The following is a 9,622-nucleotide window of genomic DNA, read 5'->3' on the forward strand; positions in this document are numbered from 1 at the left end:
TTCCTTAGGGATTGATTGGAATCTTGCCACCATTCTTGATGCTTGCGTGATGATTGGTCATAAAGTTGTCAAATATAAAAACCCTCCAATCATTGATTTGTATAGAGTTGCATCTATTATAGGAGATTCATCGTCCTTACTCAGCTTGCAACCTATAATCATAGGTGTTCTTACAACAACACATTCTTCCATCCAAAATCGCATCTCCTTGAGGTACTTTGTTTATGTTATGAACATTCCATGACCGATTTGAGTTACTTGAAGTCCAAGAAAGAAAGACAACTCTCCAATTATTAGCATTTTGAATTCTTTTGACATTTCTTGGGCAAATTTGTGACCCATCTCATCATTGTTGCTCCAAAAAAAAGATTATCTATGTATATTAGTGTGATCAACAGATTGTCTGTGTCCATCTTCATGTAAAGATTGCTTCCTACAACTCCTCTTTTGAATTCATATTGTTGAATATATTGATCCACTCTAGCATACCAAGCTCTTGGAACTCGTTTTAATCCATACAATGCCTTCTTTAATTTGCAAACAAAGTCTTTATTTCTGACAAGTAAAACCTTTATGGTTGTTCCATGTATACTTCATTAAGATCTCCATTTAGAAAGGTTGATTTCACATTCATTTGATAGACTTTGAAGCCTTTAGAACAAGCAAATGCTAAAAACACCCTTATAACCTCTAATATGGCAACAAGAGTGAAATTATCTTCACAATCAATTCCTTCAATTTGAGTGTATCCCTTGCACAACAATCTTTCCTTATTTATGATAACTTGTCCATCTTCATTAATTTTGTTCTTATACACGCTCTTGGTTCTTATGACATTCTTATCCTTTGGATGAGGTACTAGTTCCCATGTTCCATTTTTTTCAATTTGGTTCATCTCTTCTTCCATTGCCTTTATCCAATGTGGATTGATCCAAGTGGCTCCAGGGACACACATAGGACAAAGAGGGCTTATGAAAGCCTGAAAATCAAAATGATCAGAATGATTTCAAACCAGGACCAGAGCGTAGATCTCGTCGTCCTGATTGCGGCAATGTGAACAGTTCGTCAATCCGAGCTCGTATGAGGGAGAACGAGCCAGTCAAAGTTCTGGTCAAAGTTGGGTTGTGGGCCAGGTTTAAGTGTCCTACAATTTGACCGACCCCAGGGCATGAAACCTAGCTCCCGAAAACGGTCGAAATTGTGGCCTCGTTAATTTGCCCAATATCCCTTATTTTCTAAAGATTTGATAGACACATCTATTTTAATAAAAGTCAAAAAAATTATAAACGAGGTGGCGGGCCACTACCCCTGCCACCGCAAAACTACATAACAAAAAAAAAATAGTGTTAAAAGGTTTACGGGCCATGACCCCTGCCGGCCCAACCGCCCTTAATAAAATTTAATTAAAAGTGGCTTGGCAGCCATCACCCCGCCGAGCCATCCAACCCACACCGTATCACATATTAACTAATATTGGGGTGGGCACAGGCCACCTCCGGTGGACCCAACCCACACCCCACCAAACAACACATTGCATTTATGTGAGGCCGGCAGGTTCGACGTGGGCCGGCCCCCATCGGGCAGTCCCATGTGATACGGCCCAACCAACAAGCACCCCCCATTAATGTGTTAAACCAACTCATATGCGCCCATTAAATAGTGCCATTCAAGTGTTGTTACGGAGGGTATGGGGCGGGCCGCCCAATGCCAACCCGACCCCAAATAAATTTCGGTTTAAAACATTAAAAAACCATAATGTATTAAAAAAGGGAGGGGCGGGGTTTCACTGCCCGACCCCTCCTCAACAAATTGCCTTTATTACCATCATGCCAAACTACTTCTTGGTTAAATCCGCCCAAGAATTAATATAAACCTAGCATTTGCTCAGTGCGCTCAGGAGGCAGATGGAGGAACTAGGAGCGGGCATGGAATTCGAGGAAATATTTTTTAATTAATTTTTAATGCAGGGGGAACCATGACTGAGCAAACTTTCCAAGAGGTTGAAATTTTTGCAGTGTCCAAATTGGACAAATTTTATGTCGATCCTACACCTCTCGGTGACACGAACCCGATGGCGTAGTCAGTTTCCTGATCTGAGCAACCAATTTGCAGAGGACCCGGAGGAGGGAATCTTTAAAGAATCTAGGGGGAATCTAAAAGATTCCTTGAGCCCCAGATTTTCATTTTCTCAGAATTCAGAAATTTGACAGTCGATTTTGCACTATTCAATGCCACAAATATGATGGTTCGTTCAGATTTTCCATTTTCTCATTTCATTTTTCAGCCACTTTTCTAAGTGGAGTGCAGGTGTCAACATTTGACATGCGAGCAATCATTTCCATGCGATTCGACGTCGTGAGATGGATGGCATGAACAACTTCAGTACTTTGACATCCTCTTCTTCATATGGCACCTGGATGTGAGGTATATGCAATGTGTTCATGTACTTATTTTGCTATGCATTGTGCTACACAGATCCTTGTTTGATGTTTGATGAGGGATCTTGTTTCTTACTCGTTTACACGATTCCTGCTTGATGTGATGCGGAATTATTTGAGTGATGTACTTTTTGTCATGATTCGTCATGTTTTGTTTGAGATCCCTTTGTCGTCATGTTGATGGGATATTCATGTTGTCACCATGTATGTTTGCATTGAGATCCCTTTTTGATGCAGGAGGTCAATTGAACAGCAACTGAACAGCGATTGAACAACAACTGAACAACAATTGAACATCAATTGAACATCAACTGAACATCAATTGAACAATGACTGAACAACAATTGAACAACAACTAAAAAATAATTGAACAGTAATTGAACAACAACTGAACAACAATTGAACAACAACTGGTCCCATGTTGACTTCTCGCATTGAATTTCCCTTTAGAAGACAGGCGCTTCACTCTGTGTCATTGATCTCCTCTCCCCAGATCTAACGGTCGGCAATGACATCGCAAATTGAAATTTCTCCCGGCCAAGGTTCATTCACTCATGAACGATGCAATGCGATATAATCCAATGGTCAGCTATTCAGGAGTCATCCAACGGTTGACAGTGATATCGCACAAGAAACTTGCGCGACACTTACCTGCCTCACGAAGCTGATATGGTTTATAAACCTTGATCTATAGAAATTCGGGTCCGGGTTTAGACATAAACTCCTATCACTTTAAACCCCGATATCCATTGGATAACATAATCAATCAGATCCTATGGCCTATGGGTCTACAACCAACACACAGATTATCAAACAGGCCTAACCTCGCTGTTGCCTATGACGTAAGCAGTTGAACTTTAGATCGATGGTTAGGATGGAGCACGGGCCTTCAACCACGATCAACCTTTTTGTGCTCTTCTACCCCCATTATTAATATTAATGACTGCGATTAACCCATAAACATTGAGATTATAATTAAAATATGAAAAATAGAGAAAATACCTGGATGCGCTTCAGAACGCAAATACACAGAGGTAAACAAGAGTTTTCAACAAAATTGACACATAGTCGCACACTGAATCAATTTCTTCAATAAAATAATAGTTACAGAGTCTCGACCCTCTTGGCTCGATTACAACAAATTAACAGACCTCTGTTTCAATCTCAAAACCCTCTCTCTCACTCAACTCTCGCCTCTCGCTCAATCCTCAATCATCTCAGCTAATCCTTCTTCATTACATTTTCTTCTTTTTATGAATCAAATCCTATTCTAACTGTACGAACAACTCGATCTCTATTTTTAATCAATCTAACAGTCAAATCTCTATTTTCAAGCTCTATTACACACCTATGCTAACAAATTTATCCCTTAGTCTAAAATAAGACAATTTCCTAACTATTACAATAATGAATTACAGATCATTTTCGAGAGATCCAACCCTCTCGACCAAAACTAACTTTTGACCACTCAGGTCAATGAAATTCAACTCATTTAGCCACAACATGTGAACAAACCTTCACATTGCTGGCTAAGTCCAGATGCTCCTGCATCACTTTTATGCCATGTTGGCAGGATGCTCGTTATCATCATGCATGAGTTTGTGTCATACTGATAGGAGTCCTTTTGACTGAGAGTTCCTGTAGCGGAACATCCCTTAGATCCACTCCTGTGTGAGGGCATTTTTCCTTGTATGATAACAACATCACATCTATGTACATCATCACTATTGACAACACTTAATGCAATGGCCTACACCATCTTGACATCAAGGCCCGGAGACGTAGTCCCTCCTGGACAAACTCCATTATGAACGGCTTATGTTTTCATGTGTTGATGATTGTCATGTTCCTATTCTTTACAACATGCAGATGTATTCACTTATGTTCTTTTTAAAAATGGGATTTAACACATCACGAAAGTAAAAGGTCTTGGAATGGTCCTTTGTCACACCCAAACCTGGATCAAGTGGTATCAAAGCGGTCTTTGCGTGGATGTGAATTGCAAGCGTGAACAATGGAATGTGAAGCGACAGAGGATGAGAAAGCGATGTACGAGACCATGCTCAAAATTTCCAAAATGGTGGAAATAATATATGAAACTCTACAAAAAGACACAGAGGAAAAGGAGCGATTGCAACTTTAGCTGCAAGCCACGGAAGAGGCCCTGGAAGAACTGAAGCACAACAAACATAATCTTCAAATAGAGAACGTTGAATTGAAGATGCGTCTACATGAAAAGAAAGAGGCAAAACAAAGTTTTCTACAAGAGCTGCAAGCTAAGGACAAGGTCTCGGAAAAGCTGCAGCGTGACTCATGTGAGGTAAAATATAATTCTCTAAATTCATGTATGTGCCTTGATGATGATTTCCCTATTTTTGAAAATCATACCACTGGAATTGGATCCAAACTGTTGAAGAAAATGGGTTATGAAGGAAAATGCTTGGGTGTTAATGGCCAAGGCATTGTCAACCCCATCAAAGTAAAAGAATTACCTTGTCAAACAGGACTTGGGTATGTCTAAAAGGAAGCTGGGGAATGCGCCACGACAGTTAGTGAACCACCAACAACAGATGATGAGTAGCCCTCATCAGTTCTTTCCAAATCGACAAAGGAGGTAAAATATGTTGGTTTCCTTTCGGTTTCATCTTCACGTAGTATGGTTTCTGTTGGAGAATTGGAGATCCCAATTACAAGGGAAAACATGAGGCTCCTTACCAAGATGAGGTGCAAGGAGCAAAAGGACCTTGGTGTTAATAACCAAGGCATAACTCAACCATTGGAGGTTGTGCAAAGACCTCGATTGGTAGGTTTGGGATACACCGAAGGAGAATGCTTGAAGGTGTCAGATTCTTCCGAGACATCATCAAAATCATCGAGGAAAGGGAATGATGGGAACACATCACCATCATCCCATGGTAGTGGCCATTGCAGGGAAAGAGCTGAGGCAAGCTCTCATCGCCATACTTACACCAGAGATGGCAAGGAAAGGTATAGCTAGTTTCGATATTCGAATGTTCATTTCAATTATAATCATGTTTCTAATGATGATTGTAAAACTTGGCATCGGAAAACATCTACCTTTTGTGGATTACATAACCATACATTTTCTAAGTGTTGAAAAAGAATGGAAACACACAAAAGGATGAGGTGTGAAAGACCCTCTCAACAGCAGGTAAAGAAACATGTTAAGCAGGTCTGGAGGAAGAAGATGTATTGCAGTCATTGCAACAGAAGTCGCCATAAAAGAGCCACATGTTGGAGGCTCCATCCAGAGCAGCGCCTTAAAGACAAAGCATCGGTGCATGAACCAGGTGAAGTAGTAGTTCGACAAGCAAAACCGCCACAGGGAGGCGACCCATTCACATTGATAAGTGAAAAATGGTTTCTAGATATGTTAGTGTTTCATGGTTGTGCTTTTGTAAATCATTTTTTGCAATTTAAAATGTAAAAGTGATGATGTGTTTTCCATCACTTGTTCAGCAACAATGATGTTTGGTATTATTTTGAGTAGCATGATAAACTGTGAAAGTGATGTTGTGTTTCCATCACTTGTCGAAAGCAAAAATAGTGTTTGGCCTTATATTTGTAAATCGTGTGTTGCAATGAAATGTTTTGAATTACTTGTTGAAGCAACAATGATATGTTGACCTTGTTTTCGTAGCTGGGGTATTGTGTCCATCTTGATGTCAACTTGACCACCGAGTATGTGTTATAAACTCGTGGCAAGTACGGGATGCTTGGGTCATTAGTTGGTCATGAAAGTCAAGCATGTAATTTGTAAAAAAATGTACTACAGGTTGCAAAGGTTGCAGGTTTCGTCTCATTGCTTAGGGCTCCAAAGAACAAAGGTGAAGGAGATGGTAGTGAGACCTTTTAGGATGCTTGTGATGCAAACAAGGTAAAAAGAAGTTGCAGGTTACTTTTCATGCTCTTGGAGGAACAAAATATCCTGAGTGGGGAGGATTGATCCAGGTGGCTCCAGAGACACACAGGACAAAGAGGGCTTATGAAAGCCTGAAAATCAAAATGATTAGAATGATTTCGAACCAGGACCTGAGCGTAGACATCGTGTTCCTGATCGTGGCGATGTGAATGGTTCATCAATCCAAGCTCATATGAGGGAGAACGAGCCAGTCAAAGTTCTGTGCAAAGTTGGGTTGTGGGCCAGGTTTAAGTGTCCTACAATTTGAACGACCCCGTAGCATGAAACCTAGCTCCTGAAGATGGTCGAAATTGTGGCCTCGTTAATTTTCCCAATATCCCTTATTTTCTAAAGATTTGAGAAACACATCTATTTTAATAAAAGTAAAAAAATTATAAACGAGGTGGCGGGCCACCACCCCCGCCACCCTAAAACTACATAACAAAAAAAATATATTGTTAAAAGGCCGACGGGCCATGACCTCCGCTGGCCCAACCGCCCTTAACAAAATTTAATTAAAAGTGGCTCGGCGGCCATCACCCCGTCGAGCCCTCCAACCCACACCGTATCACATGTTAACTAAGATTGGGGTGGGCACGGGCCACCTCCAATGGACCCAGCCAACACCCCACCAAACAACACATCACATTTATGTGAGGCCAGTGGGGATCGAACCCGCCTGTCCCATGTGGGCTGGACCCCACCAGGCGGCCCCATGTGATATGACCCAACCAACGAGCACCCCCCATTAATGTGTTAAACCAACTTGTATGCACCCATTAAATAACGCCATTCAAGTGTTGTTACAAAGGGTATGGGGCGGGCCACTCAATGCGGACCCGACCCCCAAATACATTTCGGTTTAAAACATTAATAAAACCATAATGTATTAAAAAGGAAGGGGTGGGGTTTGACCACCTGACCCCTCCTCAACAAATTGCCTTTATTACCATCATGCCAAACTACTTCTTGGTTAAATCTGCCCAAGAATTAATATAAACCCAGCGTTTGCTCAGTGCGCCCAAGAGGCAGATGGAGGAACTAGGAGCAGGGATGGAATTAGAGGAAATATTTTTTAATTAATTTTTAATGCAAGTGGAACCATCACTGAGCAAAATTTCCAAGAGGGTGAAATTTTTGCAGTGTCCAAATTGGACAAATTTTATGTCGATCCTACACCTCTCGGTGACACGAACTCGATGGCGTAGTCAGTTTCCTGATCTGAGTAGCAGATTTGCATAGGACCCGGAGGAGGGAATCTTTAAGGAATCTAGGGGAATCTAAAAGATTCCTTGAGCCAAATGATTTTCATTTTCTCAGAATTCAGAAATTTAACAGTCGATTTTGCACTATTCGACGCCACAAATCTGATTGTGTGTTCAGATTTTCCATTTTCACATTTCATTTTTCAGCCACTTTTCTAAGTGTAGTGCAGGTGTCAGCATTTGACGTGCGAGCAGTCATTTCCATGTGATTCGACGCCGTGAGGTCGATGGCACGAACAACTTCAGCAGTTTGACATCCTATTTTTCAGATGGCCCCTGGATGTGAGGTATATGCAGTGTGTTCATGTACTTATTTTTCTATGCATTGTGTTGCACAGATCGTTGTTTGATGTTTGATGAGGGATCTTGTTTCTTACTCGTTTTCATGATTCCTGCTTGATGATTTGAGTGATGTACTTTTTGTCATGATTCGTCATGTTTTTTTTGAGATCCCTTTGTCGTCATGTTGATGGGATACTCATGTTGTCGCCATGTATGTTTTCATTGAGATCCCTTTTATGCCATTTTGGCGGGATGCTCGTTATCATCATGCGTGAGTTTGTGTCATACTGACAGGAGTCCTTTTGACTGAGAGTTCCTGTAGCGGAACATCTCTTGGATCCACTCCTGCATGAGGGCATTTTTCCTTGTATGATAACGACATCACCTCTATGTACATCATGACTAATGATAGCACTTAATGCAGCAGCCTACACCATCTTGACACCGGGGCTCAGAGACGTAGTCCCTCCTGGACGAACTCCGTTATCAACGGCTTATGTTTTCATGTATTGATGATTGTCATGTTCCTCTTCTTTACAGCATGCAGATGTATTCACTTTGTTATTTTTAAAAATGCAATTTAACACATCAGAAAGTAAAAGGTCTTGGAAGGGTCCTTTGTCACACCCGGACCTGGATCATGGATCTTTCCTAGGGTGAAATCCTTTGGTTCAACTAGGGATAGTAAGGTGATATCACTCCTTTTTGGTGTGTTTGTCATCTTTGTTTGGGTTTGTATTCCTCCATCCACATCTCCAAATATTTGGTCTTCTAGATGATGTTGTTGTACAAACTTTAACTTGGATGGTGTTTGAGATGGTTCCTCCTTTTGATTTTCTGACTCCTCTTCTTTTGCAATACCTTCCTTTGGATCTGAAAGAATAGGGTCTTCTTCATTGGTTTGAATAACTATTTTTTCAGGAAGATCCTTAGCTATCTTTACATCAATGATTTCAACTATCTTTCGCAAACGATTGTTGTAGCCTTTATATGCCTTGCTTCTTAATGAGTATCCAAGGAAAATTCCTTCGTCAATACATGAGTAAAATTTTCCTAGTGAATCATCATTAATCTTCATAAAACATTTGCTTCAAAATATTATCATGTTTCACAGAAGCAAGCCTTCCTTTCCATAATTTATATGGTGTTTCATAGAGGCAAACCTTCCTTTCCATAATTTATATGATTTTTTGTCATTGTTTACTCAGAGTTGAGCTACGTTCATGATATAGATTATTTCCCTAAGTGACTCCCTTCAGAATTTATCTTGTAAGTCAACTTCCAACAACATTGTTCTTGTAGCTTGTACATATATACTCTTTCTTTTTACTACTCCATTTTACTGTGGAGTCCTGACAATAGAAAGTTCCCTCTTGATTCTATATTTTTCACAAAATTCATTGAATTCTCCTGAGGTAAATTCTCCATCTCTATCTGTTCTTAAGCATTTGATCTTCAACTCACTTTAATTTTCAACCATTGCTTTGAAAGTTTTAAAACAATCTAGTGCTTCTGAATTATATCTTATGAAAAATACCCACACCATTCTATTATAATCATCTATAAATAAAATAAAGTACCTTTCTCCTTGTAGAGTTGGAGTTTTGGTTGGACCACATAGATATGCATGAATGATTTCCAAAGGCTTTGATGTCAAACATTCCTTTGATTTGAAGTTGGTCTTGGTTTGCTTTCCATGTTGACATGGTGCACAA

Source organism: Pinus tabuliformis, chromosome 3_2 (assembly GCF_031772625.1).
Source record: "Pinus tabuliformis cultivar Carrire ecotype Pingquan chromosome 3_2, CPIR1, whole genome shotgun sequence".
NCBI classification, from domain to species: Eukaryota; Viridiplantae; Streptophyta; class Pinopsida; order Pinales; family Pinaceae; genus Pinus; species Pinus tabuliformis.